This window comes from Pan paniscus, chromosome 10 (assembly GCF_029289425.2).
Source record: "Pan paniscus chromosome 10, NHGRI_mPanPan1-v2.0_pri, whole genome shotgun sequence".
NCBI classification, from domain to species: domain Eukaryota; kingdom Metazoa; phylum Chordata; class Mammalia; order Primates; family Hominidae; genus Pan; species Pan paniscus.
Genome location: NC_073259.2, coordinates 35,273,138 through 35,297,649, shown reverse-complemented (window position 1 = coordinate 35,297,649; position 24,512 = coordinate 35,273,138). Strand labels below are relative to the sequence as shown.

General features: G+C 37.3%; 1 long non-coding RNA gene and 1 pseudogene across 1 annotated transcript in view; one reads left to right on the top strand and one right to left on the bottom strand.

Annotated features, from left to right (window-relative positions):
* LOC117975404 (uncharacterized) overlaps positions 1–20,477 on the top strand; it is a 143,876-nt gene extending 123,399 nt beyond the window's left edge. The window contains exon 3 of the long non-coding RNA XR_010108819.1: positions 19,677–20,477. This is a non-coding gene — a long non-coding RNA (uncharacterized LOC117975404). The remainder of the gene's footprint in view (positions 1–19,676) is intronic.
* On the bottom strand, positions 16,648–17,855 carry LOC100969097 (12S rRNA N4-methylcytidine (m4C) methyltransferase-like; annotated as a pseudogene).
* Positions 20,478–24,512: the final 4,035 nt, after the last annotated feature.

Here is a 24,512-nt window from a genome sequence, read left to right as displayed (position 1 = left end):
AAAGCTCTACACAGGGCTCTTCACATAACTAGCAAAATGAAAGCTGGTCCTTCTCTCAGCAAAGTGGACTGTGCCCTCCACTGAATATTTAGAACTTTCCTGTCTTAGATGCTGATCTCTCTTTCTGTGTTTTTTGTTTTGTTTTTGGGTTTTTGTTGTAGTATTTTTCAGCACACATGTGAAAGTTCAGTAATCTTAACTCAGCGGTCATAGTCAGCTAAATCTGAAACTGAATAATGTATGGGTGTGGTGCTGTTTACTGGAACAAGTGGTTTATTTTATTGCCTAAATTTCAAATCCTTTAATATGTTTCCTAAGAAGTCATCTGATTTGGAAAATTATTGCAAAAATAAAACTGAAGAACAAGAACTAAACCTATGTCAGCCAGTTGAAGTGAATTATTGTGTATCCATTTTTCTAGAATACATTTACTAATAGGAAGTCAGTGTCTACCAATCTATACTAAATAAGTGTTGAACAAATATTTAAGTTATTAGTTTGAAGATGTGCTAGCATTGCAGCCTGCATGCCTGAGTCCTGCTCTTGATAGGGAGAAAAGAAAGAAAGAAAGAAGTGAATGAAATGAATAGTAGCCCACAAAGAAAGTTCAAGGAAAGGACTTTTTTTATGTTTTTTGAAGATGGGAGACCTCACATCAGCAAACAGCATTACAGCTATTGTCACATCCCAGATGTTTATTGTGTGGAATTAATGGCAGCAATGAGTGGAAGTGTTTTAGGCTGACTTTAACGTCACAACCCCCAGACTATGGATAAGCTGAGAGGCTTCACAGATCATCCTTTGAGAACCACCAGTCTGATGGCATCAACATTGACCTTGATGTCAAGGGACTCGCATTCTTGTTATGGTTCTGTCTGTGGCTAACCATATGTCCTGGGGAAAGTCATTTAGCGTCTGCTTTGGTTTCCTGTCTGAATACCTGACCCTTCCTGCTTTATGGGGATGTTGCAAAATGAGTAGAGAGAGGGTATGAGAGAATGCTTTGTATTCTTATAATAAAGGTGCTCTGTGATTCTAAAGGATTATTATTAATTCATCCAGAAAAAAGAGTATAAACTAAGCTGAACAATAAATAGACCTGATGAAAGTGCTCACAATTTCCTGCTTTGCATAACACAAATCTCTGCCTTGGCTGCTGTTAGCACCAAATGATTCCAGCTACTTGTTCCAAATGTTTAATCAGTGATTTTCTGTGATGGCACATTTGGTAATGTTTAAAAGAATGTGCATAAAGATGAAACAAATGTTATCTGGGACAAGTTGATCCCAGGATAGGAGTTTTATAATTAAGAACAGTATTTTACACACCACCACCACCACAAGCACCCAAACAGCTGATTAAACGATGGAACAGTAACCAAGTGCAACCTGATGTTGGATTAAGTTTAGCTCCATAAACAGCCAGCAGCAACATGTTAGCCTACAAAGGACTGAAGAATCTTGTGGCAAATCTTTAATTTGTGGCTAATGACTTAATCGATCTCATGCAATCTCAAAGTCAGAAAAATTTGACGAAACAAATATATGAGAGGTTGAAGACCCAAAAATACAAGCCTTGCAACTTAAACCCTCAGCAGTTAAATTTATATTTAACAGTGATTAAGTACTGGGATCATATAAGGGGCCATAATTTCATCAGGAGGCATGAAAATGGCTATGTTCACTTTTTTAACTGAACTAAGCAGATTTAATGTTTTCCTAAGAAAGGAAGCGAAATTCAAGTGTTAGCAAGTCACAGATGATTCTAGTTGGCTTATGGTGGACTAAATAGAAACTTATTTTTAAGGGAGTGAATAAAAACATTTTTATTGGATACTTTCTATACTATCCCTGAATCTAAAAGTTTGTGATTTATAGGTTAACTATCCAAATTATATAAATATGAAAATTTTCTCCCTAAACTAGTTCATTAAAGAGTTAAAATGAAATTAACAATCTGACTCCTGCTTTCAGTTTAGCTTCATCTCCAGCTGCTCCTAAGAAGCCCAGCCATCAAGCCAACTGTGACAAGGTTTCCGAAGCTGCCGTGATTTTATAGGGGGTTGCCTCTGCCTGGAATGCCCTTTTCTTCCCCTGTCTGGCTAACTCCTGCTCAGGCTTAGAGAATCAAATCATCATTGCTTCATCTGTGAAGACCTCCGCAAGCCCACTCTCACCATCTCTGCTGCATCACAAATGAGGTCTGTCCTCTTCCTTTATGCTCCCAGAGCTTTATACATTTGTCTTTATTTTACCCTGTGTTGACTTTTCTAAACTTGCCTAGCCTCCCAACCCTATAAAGCTAGAGATCAATAAGCTATATTTTCAGTTTTTGATCAACCTTCTTCTCTGTCTCTATCACACACAGTTTCCTTCTGCAATTTTCATCTCACTTTCTTCTAGATCTACCCAGTATTGCAGACTTTGGGCTTGTTTCTTCACCTTAGTGTTCAATTTAGCCTTTGAATCACTTGATGCATTTAACTCAATTTCACTCTGAAGTGGATCTTTCTGCTTCAATCCACCTTCATTGTAATTTCCTAGTCTAGCCTGAACTCTGACCTCTAGCACCTAAATCTACCTTGGATCTACTCGAATCCCAGTAGGATAGGGATGGAGGTGGAAAAGGCAGCTAAGGCATAGCTATAATAGCTAGTTACTTGTCTGTCTTCTCCAATTGACTACAAGTTCTTTGAGGGCAGGACTTTTGTTATTTTAATCTTGGCATCTAGAGGACCTGGCACAGTTCCTAGTACATCATAAATGCTTGATAAATATTTATAGAATATATACAATTTATGTATTTTTAAAATTACTAAAAGGGAAATAAAATTTATTTATTTGCCACTTATTAATTTTAAAATAAATACATAAGTATTATTGGTTTTATTAAATAAATAAATAAGCTTCATTTATTTGCCATTTATTAAATGACAAACTTGGAGCATGGTATTACTTTGATATTTTAATCACTCCATTAGGAAATGTATTCTTCAACCAGGACAAAGTACGTTTATTTACAAGGAAGCCAGATGAAAGTATATAGATATATTGGTCCAAATGAAGCCCTCCTCTTTCTTCTCTCTGTTCTTTGCCAATGCAGGGGCATTTGATAGCTCTGAGAAACCTACTTTGAAAGCCTACTAGTTATCTAGCAGACTGATTTTCCTGTTTTTTAGTTCTTTATTTGTAACCTGTCACCATCTAGAATGGGGAACTCCAACATGAAGGCTGGCCTCTGGTTTACTTGCTGAGGAGACTAGAATCTGGCCCACAAATTCAGATCCTTCGCTGGCTTACTATTCCCTGTGAACTAAGTTCCTAGATAGCAGTGTCCACCATGCTGATCACTTATATCCCCAGCATTAAGCACAATGTCTATAACACAGTAGATGCTCAATATATGTATTTGTTGAAAGAGTGAATGATAACCTCCAGGGCTCTTGTTTGCCAAACATCTCCTGCTCTGGGTCCTTTGTCATCGGCCATACCCAGCCACTGGGAGACCACTATTCCACTTGGCAAATATTGCATCCTGCACATGCATGCAGACCATCTCTGAACTTTGTATGCTGTATCTGGTGCATCTGGCTGTGCTTTCTGAGCCGATTTCTATAGTCAGTGCTCTCAGTACTGGTTCCCTCTAATGTTCTGGGTTCAAATCACAGGCTACCTATCTCTTTGTTCCCCAAGCCCAAAGTGGTTCATTAACATCTCTTGTCTGTGATACTCTTTTTGATACTGAACATCTCTTAGCACCCAACTGGCCCACCAATGCTGGCTGAATGGAATTAAATTTAAATTTGCATGGCTGCGTGCTCCTCTCCCTGTGTTCTCAGGGACGGTGCTCAGAGGGCCTCTGATGAGATGGGAGAAGAACCTGTCATGGGCTAGGTTCAGGCCTCTGCATGCTGCTTGTGCAATCTTACAGATTCTTCATAAGCTTTGGAATAGGCCAGTTCAACAGGAACCCATGTCCTTAATAGGAAGTTATGAATTTTAACTAAGGTTAAGATTAAATTAATAATACATTAAACCAGATCTGCTTCCTAATTATCATTCTAGGTTGAAGCAAGTTTTTAGAAGTGAAGCAGAGTCAATGATTTCATTCAGATTTTGGAGAGCCAGAATTCCAGGAGACCCAGACTCTTCCCTCCCACCTCCCTTCCAAGTCACTCCCTGCTGAAATAAGCCATGGCGGGAAAAGTTGTGTTGTCTGTTTTGATATAATTTTTAGATCTCTTCTTCCTAAGTTCATTAAAGCTTTTTTTCCCCCTCCTGTAACAGTACGTTGTTAGCCTTGGGGTTCTGGCCAAGTTCCAATTTGAGCAATTAATTACATTTCAGTGCTCAGCCCTCCCTGAAGTTTCAGACAGGAAAGGTGCGTTCTTTGTCTTCCTCAGCAAGTCACTCCTGATGGTGAAGCAGCTGTTGTTGCCTGCCCAGAGGAGAGAAGGTTGAGAATTGGTGAGAAAGCTTCCTGGCTCTTTGAGGGAGCTGCTTGCAGAGTGATCTGGGACAAAAGGCATCCTTGGGAATGTGAGGCTTTTTTCTTTTTTTTTTTTTTTAACTACAGCAGTCTCCAAACCATCCATCACTCCTCTTTTGAACCACTGGCTTAGCGCAGAACAAAATGGGAAGTGATTGTGTTTTCTTGAAGAGCTGTTTCTGAATGTGATGGCTTCCTTTGAAGCCCAGTCAAAGGGATGTTTTTATTTTGTTTTTGTTTTCCTGAAATCCCATCAGTTTCCCTCACCTCCTACAAGACCTCACACCACAGCCTGCCATCATGCCTGATACCTAAGTAGCTGCCTTCACAGCTAACAAAAGACAAAGAACACACAGATGCAGATTATTCTAAAGGAGTAAGTTAAAGAAATGAAAGGGGCTTCCTTTTTAAGTTCAAATAGCAAAAGCAACTAATATACTTTGGAAAGCACACGCGATAACATAACACCCAAATTCACTTGGAGAGGTTCCCTGTGACATGCTCTAACAAGTCAGAAATTCAGTAAGTGTAGTTATATCCTGCAAGTGATTTTGAAAAGGTGTAGAGAATAACCCTTTCTAGATGCATACTCTATGTTTTACTTGGCCCAGACAACAGTGTTTGATGGAATGATAATTGGATGTTGATGAAAAACATCAATCATCATTGCATTGTGACTTGAGTTATATTTGTTTAATGTTAAACTTTCAGTTGTGAAATAAACCATTCCGGCTGGGGAACAGATGATTTTGTTTCTAAAACTTCATTCTTTCACTTATTAGGCAAGAGTGAGTCATTCCTTATAACAACTGGGCTTATTGAAAATTCCAGAATTACTCACACAGGTTTGAAGCATTTTTCATGTAAAGAAAACATCCTTTTTTTTTTTGGTTGCTGACTGTAACTATCCTTTCTAAAGCTCATGGTTCTGGTACAGCCCTATTGCTAATACTCTTATTGTCCAGGCATGCTTTATGTATATTTGTATTCTTCCAAAACAGGTCATCTATACTGTTCTGGGATCAACTACCTTTGTATTCATTTCTTAGTGGCCAATGTCAGCCTCACAAACATACATCTCTACATGCAAACAACTGGTTGCACTCAGCTCCCTCCCAGGTTTAGCCACAATGTAGGAGAAGCACTATCTCCTCACCATTTCATTCTTTCCCTTCCTGAGTCATTCCCCGTGGGGAAGCACCAACAAATCCTCACTCTTGTTTTCACCAATTACAAGTCAGTTAACGTTTTATCCCATAGATCACTCTCACGTATAAACACTCTGCCTTTGTCAGTTGGTTCTGGATTCCCTACCATGTCCTTACTCCTTTTCCACCGTCCAGGGAAATCATTATCTCCATCATTCTATTCACTGCATCATCAGGGGTCTTATCTCAGCCTGAAAGTATAAATCTGTTCTTAAATATCTCCCTCACCAGACTGTAAGCAACAAGAGTGAAGTGTTCCCATCTTCATTTGCTCACTGCATAATTTTTTTTCCCTTTTTCCAGTGCCCAGTATAGTGCCTGGAAAATGATAATATTTATTAGATAAACAAACCACTAGAAAAGCTTCAGGTACTTTTAACTTTCGTTATGAAATATACCTTTCTTTCAAGCACCAATAATCAAGATGTTTAAGTTGCATGTAGGAACACAACTTTAATTCCTCATTTATTTAATTTTTTATTTCCTATGTTGCATTAATTAGACATGTGGCAACAATATGATTTCTTTTATTTTTTTTCATTGAGATAGACATATTTCTGTTACATAGTGTGACTGTCTTGGTTTTTGTGAACTACTTGGAATGTAACTACAGTCTCTAACATCATTTTGGTGTTGAAAGACTTATTGAGTCGGGCATCATGCTAAGTACTTTTGCACATTTTAATCTATTTCTTCCTCACAATAGCTATGTAAGGTTAATATTTTTTATAATCATTTTACAGAAAAAGAAATTGAGGATTGGAGCGGTCAAGTGGCTTGCCAAGGTCACACAGCTAGTTAATAAAGTTGTCAGGAAGATCTGCATGACTTTAAAGCCCATGCTTTCCCTGTTATATGACCTGAATTTTAAATACATGTTTTGAGAACAAGCAAAAAAGACATCCTAATTAAGTTCATTTTGGATTAGTGGGATCAACCTTCTAATGAAGCAAACAATAAAAGCTGCACAGCTCGGTCAACAGTTGAACTAAAACTTTTGTTCACCAGATTGACCATTAGTTTGCACCGACCAAATTAAATATAATGTAGTGTGGATATATTAATAGCTACAGCCATGTTTAACCAAAAATATGACAGTCTATTATAAGTTTGTCAATTGAAACCAAAAATTTAAACTTTATGATGTGGAAGGTCAAAGGCTGGGGCTGAGGGTGTCAGATATCTGAGAGAGTCTCTAGAACCACAGAGAACAGAGTCCCTGTTTAATATTAATATTATCCAATAATGACCCTAAGTATTAGACAATGGGAAATGTGTCGAAAAATATGGAAGTCACATGAAGGCAATTTAGCTACTCCAACTAAATTGAATCATTTCTGCAGAGTGGTAATTTTGATGGAATACCAATCATACAATGGCTCTCATCCCACAATACGTTAAAAGTGCTGCCTGACAGTTTTCAAATAGAAAGTTAAGTACCATTCTGCTCCTGAATGCAGTCTAAATTTTAATACCTTAAAAAGCAAAAAGCAAAAATACAGGTGTGGTAAGCAAGAATACTTTTTGTGGGGGTGGGACTGCATGACACAAGATGTTTAATAATTAAGTTGATTGGATTTTGCAACTTCCCATAAGGTATTTTGGCACTGTGCACTCATCATTACACACAGAATGTATTTGTTTAGAGAAAACAGCTCACAGATTCATTTCTTTATTTAGGTATGTACCGAGAAACATTTTGAATGGTCAAACTAAGACTTTATTTACATAGTTATATAATTTTCTTTCATCTTGGGATTTCAAAGAGCTTTGTGATGTTGCGTTTCGAGTTGATTAAGCCTCACAGCTTCACTAAACACTGTATTATAATATTACAGATGAACAGAAGAGGCAGAATTTCAGTTTCTTGGGTGGATTTTCTTCATGTTTGAAATTAGCTAATGAAGAATGCATGATGCTACATATAAAGATTTTCGTTTTTTTTTTCTAAGATACAGTTTTTGCTTTGGGATAATTTTAGATTTAGAAAATGTTGCAAAAGTAGTACATAGTTTTAATACATTTTACCCAGTTTCTCCTAATGTTAACACCTTATAGAATTGTGCATAATTCCTCATTTATTTAATTTTTTGGGTGCATTACTACTAAATGGGTACATTACTACTAAATATGCTACTGACTTTATTTGGATTTCACCAGTTTTTCCATTAATGTCTTTTTTGTGTTCTGGGATCCAACCCAGGATTTCACCTTGCATTTAGTCCTCACATCTTCTCAGTCACCTTGGGTCTGTGACAGTGTCTGAGACTTTCTTTATTTTCCTGATCTTGGTAGTTTTGAAGAATACTGGTCAGATATTTAGAAGAATGCCCCCCAATTTGGGTTTGTCTCATGTTTTTCTCATGGTCAGATTGGGGTCATGGAGTTTTATGAAGTACTGTGACCTACCACCACTGGCGACGTTAACCTTGATTGCTTGTTTCATGTAGTGTTTTTCAGGTCTTTTCACTGTAAAGTTTTTCTCCTTTCCCCACTGTATGCTTTGTAAGAGGGTCACTAAGTCCTAAATGCAGCCCAGACTCAAGACAGGAGAGATGATTAAACCGGCATAGGGAGTATCTACATATATTAATCGGAATCCTTTCATAAAAGACATTTGTCCCTTCCTTTTTTATTTTACTAATTTATATCAGGATAGACTCATTTATATTTATTTTATATTTTGGGTTATAATCTAACACCACATTTTTATTTTATTGCTCAAATTGTTGTATATTTGACTATTGGGAGCTCTTTCAAAATGGCTTCTATGTAAAAGCTTGTTTTTGAAGTATTTATTCTTTTAAAAAGTCTACTCCAGTTTATTGTTATGCACGCATACGTTCCACCAATATTTGGGGGAGGGGCAGGGTTTACAATGCCAAAAGTAATGTGCCAAGAAAATATCAACCTATATTTACTGAACTTGTATTATTTGCCAGGTGTTTATAGACATTATCTCAATTAATCTTTAAAGCAGTCCTAGAAGGTATAATACATTCCTTTAAGATATGAGATAACTGAGGTTTGGACATTCTAACCAGGCTCCCAAAATTAGTGAGTAGCAGAGAATTTTAAAGGTATTTTATCCTTTGTAGATAATAAACAGCATTTCTAATGGAAGGTGGCATATTTTAAAAGATTTAAGAATATGATAATTAAGAGGAAGTGTAGTGGGAAAGCATATCTTGGCATCAAACAAACCTAGGTCCTCTCAGTTAGAAATTTCCAGTTTCCCTCATCCCCGCCGTGATTCCTGGTATACTTTTCCAGCATCCAGTTATACTAACCACAAAAAATAGGTTACACATATCTATTTGGTTTACGGTTGTATAAATTCATTTTTGTCTTATGCCCCTATTTTTGTTTTATACCTGTATTTTAAAATATATATTTTAGCTACTGTTTTCAAATGTAGTTTACTACAGGGCATTGAAATTTGCCAGCATCTGCTTCTCTGTTCCTAAGAATGTCCTATGCCCGCATTAGCCATCGAATGGTCATGCATAACTCATGAGTTTCTTGAGAAGAGTTAGGATAATAATCAATTTGCCATCTCCATTTAGCACAGCCACCCTTACCACACAGTATACACACACATACACACAAACACAGGCTTGCAAACACAATTGCAAATGAAGCTCTATTTTGGCAAAAGCAGACAGCAGAGTTAGGGAGGGAAGGTCGAACTTTAGAAGTAAGAATTGATGGGCAAAAAGTATTATGCATAAATAAAGGATGCTTAATTAATATTTTCTTTGTTCCGGAGTATGAGAAAAACATGGCTTATATTAAAGCAAAAGGGATTTCAGTTGGATGTAAATAAATAAAGAAGAATCACTTACAAAACTGGGAAATTGGAATATAAAGCCCTCACAGTAAGAAAATAAACTAGCCTTGATGAGGTGTCATCAAGAACATCGTTGTTTTTCAAAGAATGGCCAAATTTAAATAATTAACTAAGTAAATAAATAAGACCACCTATTATGTGCCAGACCATTTCTGGAACTTTGGAGATAAGATGAAGAGTAGTGTTTGCGTTAAGGAGGCATGAAAGTATTTCCTGAAATCACAAGTGTCAATAGAAAATTGACACACACAAACAAAATTTTACCCTGAATTTGAATATATGTCTCAATCAGCATGTAGTAATATTCAGTAGTTGTTAAGGAAGGTAAGTCACGTGAGAAGAACACTTAACTATATTAATTTCCAAATGCAACTGCTTATCAACATTATATTACTGACATCTGTCACTGATGCAAAGGACTATGCCGACGCTGGGTTTTCTGTGTGATGTGGGCACCAAATGACAGAGAACTGACATCCAGCAACCAGCTCTCCACTTTCAAGTACATATCGTCACAGTGTGGCTGGCAGTGAATGTAATCATTGATACAAAGCATGGCACTAGGAACTGGCTTATGCATTAAAAAATTATGTTAAGGCTCATAGCTCTTCTCTGACATGTTTGTGGGTTTGCATGGGGTTTGTCACTAAAGTAGACATCTAGTTTCCCGAAAATGTGAAATTCGGCAGTGACTTTTGAAGACCCTTTTCATTCTCTGATTGTAAAATTTTAAATTCATTTAATTCTATTCTTATTCTATTTTTAAACTGTGTAACACAATATGATTGTGAATTAAAAAAAATAGAAAAAGCATTTCTGGCCTATAGAGATTTGCAATAAATAGGAAGGATAGACATATGCAATAATAAAATGTGGTGATGTGGAAGAAACAATGATTTTAAGAGCAATTATACATTTGGCAGAGGTATGGAAGAGAAAGACCCTAGGAAATGCCCTTACAGAAAAAAAAAAATATTTGGAATTCCATTGTGTGTAGACAAAATTTCCATGCTACCAGACAGTCAGTTTAATATCTCATATTTACATCCTAGGTAGAACCCATAAATATTTCAAGTATTTACTGATTATTTCAGATAGAACATTTCTTCATAACAGAAAACTGACAGAATTATCTGATTTAGTTTAGTCCTTCTGTAATCTCCTGGATTCTTTCCAGAAGTAGAGTTAGATGGCATACTTGCAGACATGCTTATTCTTGCTACCTTGTTTCCTATTTACCTTTTCCAAACTAAAAGCATGTTCAGCTAAGTTATGTTACACCATGGAATTATTGGCAGTTAGGTCTTGGATGGTGTGTAGTTTGTTTTAACAACCAGTATTTGAGGCCAAACCGTAATACCAGGCCAGCACAGACATGCTTCCAATTAGCCCATCTATTTTAAAGGGAAACACACTGTATGCTGAACTAACTGAATTTCCACTCACTGCAGTTTGCAGCAAAACCAGCCTGGAAATGGCCTCAAGGGGACCTCACTTCAGATTTTATTAAAGTCCATGAAGTACATATTATGCAGATACATAAAAATAGATTAACAATCATAAAAGAATGACTCATGTTTATTACCTTGAAGAATAATTGCATAAGACAAAAAAAATGAAGCATTGCTAAATCTTAATAAAGTTGAAGAGGACTACTTCCTCTGTCAAACACAGCAAAACTAGATTTTTGGGAGAATGCCACATTATATCTATTAGCTGAGCTATTATATAAAATTTTGTTAATGATTTTAAGGTAATGAGTCAAAATTAAATCCAGAAAAATGATCCTACTTACAAAGCCTTTGTCCTTTGTGGCTAAAATCCAGGTGACATATGTCAATTGTCTTGCAAAAAATATCCAAGCATTTATGGACAATAAAGTTCAATCCAATAGAAAGAAACCAAAGTGCAAACATGTTCATGTCTGTGTATGGGTATTATGGGCTGAATTTTAAAAATGCATATGATTTTTTAAAATTCCCATGACCTCAGAATGTATTTAGACACAGGGTCTTTAAAAGATAATTAAGTTAAAATTAGGTAATTAGGGTGGGCCCTAAAGGATATGATTGACCTTAATCCAGTAAGAAGAGGAAATTTAGACACAGACACATGCTGAGGGAACAAGATATGAAGACAGAGAAAAGATGGCCATCTACAAGCTCAGAAGAGAGGCCTGGAACAGATCCTTCCCTCACAGCCATCGGAGGGAACCAATCCGCTGACATCTTGATCTCAGACTTCCAGCCTCCAGAATTGTGAGATGATAAGTTTCTGTAGTGTAAGCCAGCAGTCTGTGCTACTTTGTTATGGCAGCCCTAGTAAACTAAATAGGGACACCTGAAAAGTAGCTGTCTATGTACCAATCACTTGCCGCCTATCTTCTGAGAACAGGTTCAGGCCCTGACTACTGCTAAAATTTGCATGGTCCAGGAAAAGAGAATAAATGGAGGCCACTTAAGAGAAATAAAATACTAATTAAAATTTATCAAGTTATTCTTTCATTTTGCATAAGATAGATTGTTCCTTAATGAAGTAGTGCTTCTTAGTCATTTAAGTATTTAACAATTATAAATCAAGCTAACAAATTATTATACACATGTTTTATCCTTTTGTGTTGCAATAGTTTTGTAATAATAATAGTTTAAAAATATTTTCAGTAATTGTTTTAATGATTGAAAATAAGCAAAATATCAGGGAAATGAATTTAATTATTATTGTGCACATATGAGTGTTTCACTGATGAGTTGGCAAAATTTGGAGTAGTGAAACAAAAATATACACAATATATCATATATTAATTTCATCAACTTTACTTTGTCTTCATTTAGTCACAACCACTAATTATATAACTATACTCAAGATTTTTTTCTGATTTTTGTTCTACTTAATTTTAAAGTATACACTATTTGAATATACCTTCAACATAGTATAAATTAAATAAAATGTAACTACTTTCAGTGTGTATGCAATTTGAATATATTACCATCAGAAGTATAAACTAACTGGAATGTAAAATATTAAAATTATTTTATAAAGTTTTTTCTAAAATATGCAATATCATCTGTTAAAATTAAAATATAGACTACAACTTACGATGAGTAAAAATAAAAACTGTAAATCTCAATTATTTAAAGCTAACACTTAAAAATTTAATTAACTAATTAAATATTTTTAAAATATTTAACTACTCCCAATTTTTGTAGTCAGTGTTTACCTAGTTGCCCAAATAAAGAGTATCACACTTAATATGTGTGTGATTTAGACATAGATAGATGTACATATATATTCAAGCTTAAGAGAAATATTAAAAGTTTAATATTGCAAATGTTCCCCAGCTGGCAAGTAAAACTGTGTGAATACCATGCTAATTCACACACATTTTGGATCACAAACCAAATCCACAAATTAGAATACCATGAAGAGTCTGGACGCAGTGGCTCACGCCTGTAATTCCAGTACTTTGGGAGGCCGAGGAGGGTGGATCACTGGAAGTCAGGAGTTTGGGACCAGCCTGACCAACATGGTGAAACCTCGTCTCTACTAAAAATACAAAAATTAGCCGGGGGTGGTAGTGCACGCCTGTAATCCTAGCTACTCAGGAGGTTGAGGCAGGAGAATTGCTTGAACCCAGGAGGCAGAGGCTGCAGTGAGCCCAGATTGTACCACCGCACTGTACCCCAGCCTGGGTGACAGAGTGAAACTCCATCTCAAAAAAAAAAAAAAAAAAAAAGAATACTGCGAAGAATAGCAACTAAATGGAGCCTCAGCACTACTGGAGAGTGACATTTTATTACGTAACAATCTATTTGAGAGGAAATAATTGACAAATGCATTTGTCTTCTCTTTTTTTTTTTGAGATTCAGAAATATTTTATTGGAAATGTGATGCAATTTCATTGTAACATCAGCTTTTATTTCTGTATACTGCGTGAACTTTTCAAAACCATTCTCCAAAGTTAACCATTTAAAACTCATTCAGGTATTTTATTATGCATCCTACAACAAAGACTAAGAAACAGGCAAGAATGACTATAAAACACGACTAATTACAGAAAAGTTAATCTATCTTTACATGAAAAAATTTTGAAACCAATTTTGTGTTTATTGAAGGATTTTTCTGATGCATATTATCCAAGATTTTTTTTCTGTCAGAGTATTAATTTCCTAGGATTGCTATAACAAATTACCACAAACTGGGTACCTTAAAACAGCAGAAATATATTCTCTCACTGTTCTGGAGGCCAGAAGTGCAAAATCATGTTAGCAGGGTAGCAACTACTGGAACTCTGAGGGAGAAACTATTCCATGCTTTTTTTCCTATCTTCTGATGGTTGCCACGATGTATCACTCCAATCTCTGCCTCCAGCTCCATGTGGCATTCTCCGTTGTGTCTCTATCTTCCCTCTCTCTCTTTTTTTTTTTTTTTTTTTTTTTTTGTCAGAGTCTCGTTCTGTCTCAAACTCAGGTTGCTCAGACTGGAGTGCAGGGTGCTATCTCGGCTCATTGCAACCTCTACCTCCTGGGTTCGAGTGATTCTTGTGCCTCAGCCTCCTGGTAGCTGAGATTACAGGCACTCACCACCACACCTGGCTAATTTCTGTATTTTTAGTAGAGACGAATTTTCGCCATGTTGGCCAGGCTGGTCTTGAACTCCTGGGCCTCAAGTGATTCACCCGGCTTGGCCTCCCAAAGTGTTGGGATTACAGGCGTGAGCCACCATGCCTGGCCTGTCTTCTCTTATAAGGAACACCAGTCATGTTGGATTAAGGGCCTGCTCTGTTCCAGTATGACGTCATCTTAGCTTACTTACAACCACAATCACAGTATTTCCAAATAAAGTCTCATTCTGAGGCTCTAGGAAGTACATTAATTTTCGGGGGACACTGTTCAACCCAGTACATTCAGTTTCTGTTTAACGTAAAAAATAATTCCCATACTATAAAGGACGAAAAAAGGACTTGTGAAATAGGTGAATGATTGTTGAATATACAAATGTGATCTTTTATTTTCTAACCACATACAGGGATAATAATTTTTTGGGAATATGTCTCATTCACAAATATGAGTTACATGCAAAGAGAAATTCATACATTGTTAAAGTAGGATTCAGGGAATTAACTTAGGTGCATTCTCTTGTTTCTATTTCAAGCATATTGTTCTCCAGATTTTTTTTCTAATCCTCATTTCCCTGTAGGATTGTTCAGATATAAATAAAGCCTGTAAAGCAGAAGTAGTAAACAAGCCTGGGTACTAAAGTTAAATATTACAGAGGTAGATAAAATAAGTCTGAGGTAAATTCATGTATTTAATTCTTATCTATTTTGCCCATAGAGTTATGCTGATATTTCATTCACTTGGATTCACCAACTTAAAATTTGTAACCATAATGGAGAATCTTTTTTCTGTATTTGAAAAAAGGTTACTAAGCACATTAATAGCATATAAATATGATTTCAAGGTTAACTATTTAAGAGGGTATTTATTTATATGTATCATTCATCAACATGCCTCCTTCCATACCCCATGTGCCATTTGACTAATTATCTCCAACTCATCCTTCAGGTCACAATTCAAGTATGATGTTCTCATACCTGGTTTCTGACAACAGATAAAATCCTTACTAGATGCTCTTACAGTACCATGCATGACCTATTTGTAGTATTTACCACTGTGTCCATTTTGTATTGATTTTTGTGATTATAACTAACATAATTTTCCTCTACTAACCTCTACAGGACATGTATTGTGGGCCATGTATATTGTACTTACCTTTGCTTTTCTAATGACAAGTTCAGTGCTCACTGAATAACTGAATAAATTAGAAGTACATATTACATATAAAAAGTTGACATGTGAATTATGAATCAATCTCATCAATTTGTTAAAGAATCTTCTACCAAGCACTCTTTTCCTGAATAAACTTTTACCCTTATTACAGTTACCATATCTTTGTAACAACATTAAGGGAGTGTTGATTTTACTATATTAAATAGATAGCTTTCTATTTCAAATAGATTTGGCTGAATTATTTTGATTAGCTCAATTAAAAATACAACATTCTAATAAGAGACTTTATTACTTACTAAAGGCATTGTGATCTATTATTAGATACAATTGACATGAAATATGAGTTTTGTGAAACAATTCTCTGTAAGGATTTTACATTTTTACTTTGAGATACATGAACAAAATGGCCATATCATACTGAAAAATCCGTTAAAAATAATAGACAATAATTTGAAAAATGAAATTTTATCAGTATAACACATATTTAAACAAATATTTTAAAATATAAAATTGGCAAAAAGCCTACATTTGAGAAAGCTATAGGAATTATTCACAAGTAGGGACATTAAAATTCATTCCATAATCATTATTACTTGAGCCAGAGAAAGACTGCAAATTAGAACATCTTTTTTTTTTTTTTTGAGACAGAGTCTTGCTCTGTCGCCCAGGCTGGAGTGCAGTGGCGTGATCTCGGCTCACTGCAACCTCCACCTCCCAGGTTCACGCCATTCTGCCTCAGCCTCCCGAGTAGCTGGGACTACAGGCGCCCACCACCACGCCCGGCTAACTTTTTGTATTTTTTAGTAGAGACAGGGTTTCACCGTGTTAGCCAGGATGGTCTTGATCTCCTGACCTCGTGATCCACCTGCCTCGTCCTCCCAAAGTGCTGGGAATACAGACGTGAGCCACCACACCCAGCGCAAATTAGAACATCTAAATTCAAAATGTAGGACATGCAGATATGATTATAATATCTTTCTCTTTGACAGCTTGAGTTTACGTATTTAGATAAACACAACATAGTATTATTAAAAAAAATTTCCTGGCCAGAGGAAGGATTGCATTTCAAGAGTCCAATGTGATGCAAAATTAATACATTTTTCCGGTCTTGAGATGCTGCTGCTCCCTGAGTGGAACTTTCTCTGTCATGCTAATATTTTCCACAGTTTCTTTTTGAGGAAAAAAAATGCTAAATGTTATCAATTTTTAGACTGTCCCACACTTAAACCTATATCAAGACATTCAGGAACATACCGTGAGTAAAGACTAGAGAAATTGCGGGAAAAATTTGAAGAATAAGATGATGGTAACTTATAATTTGATAGTGGCTCTAAGCTTGGCTGAGCGCCCTCTGGGGTTATCTTGTACATCCTGATCTTATGGACTAAGGACCTTCTTGTATATCAATTCCCACATTAAAGGAGCTCTTCTTATAGAGCCTTCTTCTGTGTTTTCGTGGTCTGAACTCAATTGCAATGTTTTCATCACTTGCTGTCTAACACTTAGGTTAAACCTTTCTGTCATGCTATTTCAAGCGAGTTCTTTTGACGATGCAGTCCTGTAGTGAATGGAAGGAGAGGGTAACAAGGTGACCACCAGGTCTCAGAAACTTCTGAGCTGTCTTCAGTCCTGTGTAGAGTTCATTGAGCTCATTGTTCACAAATATGCGAAGAGCCTGGAAAGTCTTGGTGGCAATATGGGTAGGTCGCTATAGCAAGTCTTTTCGTGCATAAATAGCAGAGAGAGGAAATGCACCTGCGACGATGTTGGCAAGCTGCTGAGGCAGATGCTGCGTGCCTGAACAATTGCTGAAGCGATTTTCTTGGCATGCTTCTCCTCCCCGTATGTTCTCAGGATAGATGCAAGTGCCTGTTGATCTAAAGCATTCACAACATCAGCAGCAGTGGGCATGTCAGGGTATCTGCTACCATCCATCCTCATGTCCAAGGGGCCGTCTTTCCAAAGGGAAAAATCTTTCAGGAGTATCGAGTTGCATGGAGGAACACCCAAGATCCATAAGAACTCCATCAAAAGTCCCTGGCTGCACTCCAGCTTTCATTAACAAGGCTTCTGCCTGGCTGAACTGGCCCAGCATAGCTCGGATTTGTTTAGGATACAACTCTGAAAGATGTTCAGCTAATGCATAAGCTGTCGGGTTTGTGTCCAAGGCATACAGAACAATATCTGACTCCTTCTGTAGAATGGCTTTTGTGTGCCCTCCCAAACCAAATGTCATATCTAGAAAAAATCTGTCCTTTTTGTGGTGACAAACAATGAACAACTTCATCCACCGTTACTGGAGTATGTAATTTAGCCATAGTTTCAAAATCTCTACCTTGAGATCTGCGTAACTCCTGGGCTTGAGTTTGGTCTATTTGCTTCTGGGCTTCATATTCTTCATATTTTTCTGCTGTAGTATGTATTCTTTTTGGCCAGATACCTAAATTAGGTATGCCAGATTCCAACCAACATGAAAGACATTCTTTATACATTCTACAAAAATAAGGATACTGAAGCATTCTGTAGGTCAGCAAATCTGAGGCACGAAGACTTCTCAGCTGGCCTCTAACTTGGGCAGGCGACTACCACTACAGTGCCAGAGAACCTGAATTTGCTGCACGCCCAGGTCTTACCCCTGAGGGAAACTCTGTCTTCTCTTTCTTAACTGTTTTTGCCACTTACACTCTTTTTGCAATCAGAACCACTCTCTGCCAACCCACATAATCATGGCATTTGTAGATAGATGCCTTCTGTCCTAGGAACATAGAGCAGTAGATTAGGAAAAACATTTCCTTGGGGCTTAATTTGTTTGAGTCACAGAAGAGATGTTTAGGCTCACAGGTTGTGCTGTGATGGTGCTGCGTGCCAGACCCTGAGATACAGAGGTGCTCATGCGTTCTTTAATACATACACATTTTTGTTTGTGCCCCCGGCATGTGTGGCCATATTTTTGTGTTTGTGATCTGTGAAGCTGTTTGAAGAGTGGGAGACAGAGTAAGGGCCTGCATCTCCTGCTTATGTCTGAGGGTGTGCAGGGGGTTGAATAGTGTCCCCCAAAATTTATGTTCACTCAGAACCTCAGAATGTGACTTTATTTGGAAGTGAGGTATTTACAGATGTAATTAGTTAAGGATTTCCAGATGAAATAATCCCAGATTTACGGTGGGCCTTAAATCCAGTGGCTCACGGTGTCCTTAGGGGAGAGAGCACAGACACATATGCACACGGACGAAGGCCACAGGAAGAAGGAGACAAAGGCTGGAGGTAGACTGCCAAAGGCAAGGAAAGACTGGACCATTAGAAGCTGGGAGAGGCAAGGAATCATCTCCTCTAAGCCTTCAGAGGGGAGCACGGCCCTGCTGGCAACTTGATTTTGGACTTTTAGGCTCCAGAGCTGTGAGAGAATAAATGTCTGTTGTTTCAAGGCTCCTTTTCGTGGTACTCTGCTGCAGCATCCCTAAGAAACTAATCCAGCGGGGTCCTGGTCACAGTGGATTTCCTCTGACATTGACTCTTGTCTTTAGTAACCAGGGAGAATAATCCAAGAAATATTTTTCTCTCCATGTACCCTAACAATTCTTGTGTCAACATGATGGAACCCCATTATAAGTGCATTTGATTTAATCAAATTCAATTTCTCAAAAAAAAAGGAAAAAAAAAGAAGAGAAAACTGATAATTTCAAGTGTTAGCAAATAATGTATTTACCATTTCAGTGAGCATGTATCCCATTCAGAATGAACCCTGGGTTTGAAACACAAATCTGTGCTCCTTTATCAGTCATGTTTCCTCATCCTCTCACACTGTAAGCATCTCTCTTTCTTTCTCTGTCTCTCTCTCTCTTTTATCACCTTTATATCTAATAAAACCTTGTTCCCAAATTCAAACACATTAATATACCTGTGCTTAACCAAAGAGAAAGTAATCTGTTCCAATCCTAAAGGAAATGACTCAGCTGCACTGAAATTAGTCACTGCTATGTAACCTAGGAACAAGATGTCATTACTATGTATGCAGTCTGGGAGCTGAATATCAAGCTCTAGACCTACCTGTGAACATTCAAACACTCATTTCCAAACTGAGTAAAATGGTATCTGCCTCTGATGTTGCTCAATTCGTTAACAGTTGTTGCCATATTCTCACTGTATTGTGATAATAAATAAAAAATATAGTTGTGATTCTCAAAAGTTTCTTGAAACTATTCTTAGGCCATAATGTTTACAGGGAAAAATTATGAGAAGAAATACACTCATAAATGTTTGAAAAATCTTGCACCATATAAAACTTTATAAATTTGTCTTGTAATACTTAGGCTATGTTTTAACTTCCTTATTTTTTCCAGGGTGGGAGAAGGAATGTTCTCTGGAGAAATCTGTATGATAGAATAGTGAAGGTAACTGGCCTGAACTACAGCTCTTGAGCCATCTCGTTTCACCTTCAGGGAGGTAAGTGCACTGAGAAGTACTAGCTAAGTGTGGGCACGGACATTGGAACCTCAAGATGCAAAAGAAGAGATATTTTCTTCACATTTGTAGGCAGACTCAACAGTATCTTTAACAGGTTCTTTGAAAAAATATTTCATTGAAAATAGCATGTTATCTGCTGGGTGTGGTGGCTCACGCCTGTAATCCCAGCACTTGGGGAGGCCAAGGCAGATGGATCACCTGAGGTCAGGAGTTTGAGATCAGCCTGGCCAACACGGTGAAACCTTGTCTTTACTAATAATACCACAATTAGCCAGATGTGGTGGCGCACACCTGTAATCCCAACTACTTGGGAGGCTGAGGCAGGAGAATCACTTGAACCTGGGAGGCAGAGGTTGCAGTGAGCCAAGATTGCACCATTGCACTCCAACCTGGATAACAAGAGTGAAACTCCATCTCAAAAAAACAAAAACAAAAACAAAAAAAGTGTGTGTTATCTTCTTAATCTCTGAGATATAAGTAATATTGAAATTTAATATCCCAAGATTTGAAATTCAAGCATCCTAAGCTTAAATATTCATAGCTTGCTGGATGCTTGATATTGGGGAATCTATTTAACATAGTAGGGTTATCAGTTTCATTGTTTATAAAATGGGCAAAATAGCAGTTGCTTATAGAATTCTTACAAGGATTAAGATAGCTCCTACAAAGTTTCTGGTGCAGTGCCTGATGTATAATAGGCATTGATAAAATGAAACCTACTATTCTTTATCCTACTGCACAGAAATTTGTATGTTATTTTAATTAAAAATTTGAAAAACAATTTTTCAAATGAGCACTGTTCATCAATAACAGATATATTTTGAAATGATTCGCCGCCAGAAATGATTTTGATTGGGGCTGGTGATTGCTGCTACTGTTTTCAAACAATTTTGTTATTTACAAAATTTGGGGGCCACAGGAAAATCTCCGCCAGGATTATTCACACCCTGTCACTTCCTTTCTTCTCTTTTGAATGCCTAACATGTAAGTGTATGGAAAGCGTTGCCCAAGAGGAGAGGCCCCAGAAGCTGCTATGCTTCTCCAGACTCTTCCTTTAAATCTGTAGATGTAAATTCATCCACAATGGAAAGTTTAATGTGTGCCATCTTAGAGTGGCAAAGTGCAGTGTATTTGCAGTAAGACTGCTTAGTATTGTAGGCTCTAATCTATTCATTGTTTATTTCTTGTTGATAATCATGACCACTTGCTGATTGCCCCTCTTACGTTGGCCAGGACAGGGTAATTTTACTGGCTGTATTCAGGGTGCAGACAGTCTCGTGGATGCTCTTCCTCCTGCAAGAAAAATCACTAGAGACACTCACAGTGTTTAGAAGGCTTACAACAAATTATTTTCCACTTGGTAGTCCTAATATTTCAGTTTCAGAAAACCAATTAATACAGTTTACTGGTAAAGAAAGGGAATTAGGTTGGATTAGGATACAAATTCACTGCAATTTTATCTCTTCTGCTGGTGGTAAAAAAGACAAAAAAAGACAAAACAAACTTAACCTGTGAGTACTGATGTACCCACAACCTGCTCACATATTGTATAGAGTTTCTGCCTGTCTGAGGCCTTAATTCTAATAAAAATCTGATGAATATTATGAGATGTTTAATATTATGTTGTCTTAACTTAGAACCCAAGTTAAAATCTGTTAATATTTTTAGGATTTATTTTTCTCTTTTTACTAAAGCGAGCCCTATTGGTCTTAGAATGTTTCTGAGCAGTACATCTTTTAAATGACTTTAAATGACCCCTTACCTCAATATCTTGTTTCTACAGATAAGAATGTTTCACAAAAAGTAGGAATTACAAAGAATATTTTAAAACCCAATCATTTTATCTTTATCGTTTTTAAAATCAAGTGACTCAAAAATATGCATAATTTTTCACCACACAATTTGAAGGTTGTGACACTGACTGGCCCCATTTTGTACATGGTGGACCTGAAATTCCAGCGGTTCATTCCCGTCTTCTGCTGTGTCTGAAAACACACATGCCAATATAATCACAGAGGGAGAACCATGAGCGGAGAACAGGGCAAAGAGGACACAGCCTTATTACATGTCAGATTACTGCTATCTCCGATAGCCTAGGTGCTCCTTCCTTCTTACAAAATAAACATCTTTGTTCCTTCAATAATATGACTTGGCATCTATACAGCATATAAAATATTGTTATAAAATATTGGAAATTTTCGATTCAGACCCCTTAAATGATTTACTCATTTAGTGCACCCAGAACAAAGAAACATACACTGTACGGCAACAGGTGCTTAAAAGAGCCTTGAGGGAAATACATTCATCAGAATGTCATTTTATGTTATATGCACATTACTTATTTATTTTCTCATATTGTCCTGAGGAAAAGTAAGCACCTGCAACCCACAGGTAAGGCTTTTATTTACAGGGTCCTTTTATACTCTGGGTAGTTTTTGCCAAAGCATCAAAGCATTGTAGCTGTTACCTTCTTTATATACTTTATGTATATAAGCAGACTCTTTAGCTAATATAAAAATAAAGAAATAGAGCTACAGAAACCCATTTTATTTATTGCCTCTCCCACATCTAAACATCCATTTTAAAATAATATCACTATGTACTGGAGTATCTCTGTCCTGCTTTGTGTTTTGCTAGTACCAGGTTGGACCTCCACTTACTACATACTTTCTCAGTGCATCATAACTACAGAAGGACCCATGCTATATAACTTTACGCAGGTTTTCCTCGTGATAAAAACACGATGGGTTAACAACCCTTAAAATTTCTTATTTTCTTTACCAAATATAATGGTTTTGTAATTTTACACCAGGATCTGCAGCATAAGGAAGGTAAGAGCATTCTGAGTGTGTTATAAAATAATTATCTCTGGTAAATAAAGATCCATATAATTCTTTCCTTACTTATATTAAGATTTCTCCCCCTGCACTTGAATCCTTAGAAAAAGATGCTTTAGTATAAACATGGTCTTTGGCTTTACTTCTAAGAGCTGACATGAACCATAAAGATTTTTTTTCAAGAAGCAAATGTGATAAAGGGAACAATGGAGCCAAATATTGCTGAGTGCTGGGGATATGGGCCACAGCTGTGAACTGGATGAGTAGATTTCCCTGTGCATTTCCACTTTATTCTTCTAAGTATGTACATCTACTTATTCTATTTTATTACTAGTTAGGAAATGCCAGTAAGCATGTGTTTGGCGGAGGTGAGTACATGTCCTTCCCAGTGTAGTTTGGCTCTAAATGATATTCTTATTAGATCCCTGGTGCACTGGGCCAATGGAATAGGCAGCTGAAAAGATGCAGAGGAAGGGGTCAGTCAGTAGTCTTAAGAAGCAGTCAGGAATCGTATCAATCAGGATTTTTTTTTTTTTCAGTTGCTGATGTCAAAGCCCAATTCCAGTTAGCATGAGCAAACAAAGGTGGTTTATTGGTACTTGTAACGCAACTGCAGGTCGTATAGGCGCAGAGCTGTCCTTAGGGATGATGGAGGCCTTGGAGGTCATCACCTTCGAGACTCTCTGCCTTTATGTGTGGGTTGGCTTTATTTTTTCACTGATGCAGATGGGTTTTCTCTGTGTGTGGTAGAACTCCAGACTCACGTTCCTCCAGTTTCATTGTTTGAAAAGAAAGTAGTTCTTTCTCTTCCAGTTCTAGTTAGCAAATCCTCTGGTGCTTTAAGCCAATTACTCACACCTCCTAACTTCTGGGTTCTACCTGAAAGAGAATAACTGGTAACAACTGTTAGAACAACTGGGATCAGTGCATAAAGTCAGCCACTGCAAAACAATGGACTGACTGTAGAATAGGTTTACTCCTTCCTCAAATTTAGTCTCAGAACCACCTATGCTTCTACATAATTAACTGTCTACCTATCTACCCAGCTTCACAGAGGATTGAGGGCCTGCTTCATGCACTTCTTCGCTAACAGAAATGAGAGAAAGAGAGAGACATTTTGGTCAGGCTTATCTCTCGAAATTAGATCTTATGTACCCTAACTTTGCATGGCAGCAAAGAAGAAAAAGAGACCATTGTGTTTCTTAGATATCTGGAAGACAGAAAACAGGATCCGGGGCAAGAGTCTATTACTTCTTTTTAAGAGTGGTAATCTGACTCCATGGCCCAATGAGCATGAAGCTCTGACCAGGTAGAGTGGTTATTTCTCCTGTAGTATGGAGGCATGGTAGCTGTGCTCCCTCCAACACTGCCTTCCCAGGCAGAGCAGTTGTTCTTCCTCCTTTAGACAGCTGAGGAGGAAGAGAAACATTTCTCCTTCCCCTTCAGCAAAAAAGAAAAAAAAAAAAAAAGCCCTGCTTCATGCTGGTCAGGTCACATGTTTATCCCTCAACCACTCACTAAGACCAGGGGAGTCAGACACCGTGATCGACCCCAACTGAGACCATGTCCACACTAGTGGATGGATGGGTGCTGTAGGAATTTTACCAGAAATAGAGTGGAGGGATATTATAGTTCAGACATGACCATCAACAATTGTTCTAAGCCAAACAGCCTCTGTGATAAACATAAGAGGGCAGGGTAGACTGTTGATTTGGAAATTTTGACAGAGAAGTCAGTGCATGGTAGATGGATATCAGATACTCAGTGAGTGACAGACCATATACAACATTGTCAAAGAAAACTCTCAAGAACTAGTTCCATAACTTCTTTTTTTTTTTTTTGAGACGGAGTCTTGCTCTGTTGTCGCCCAGGCTG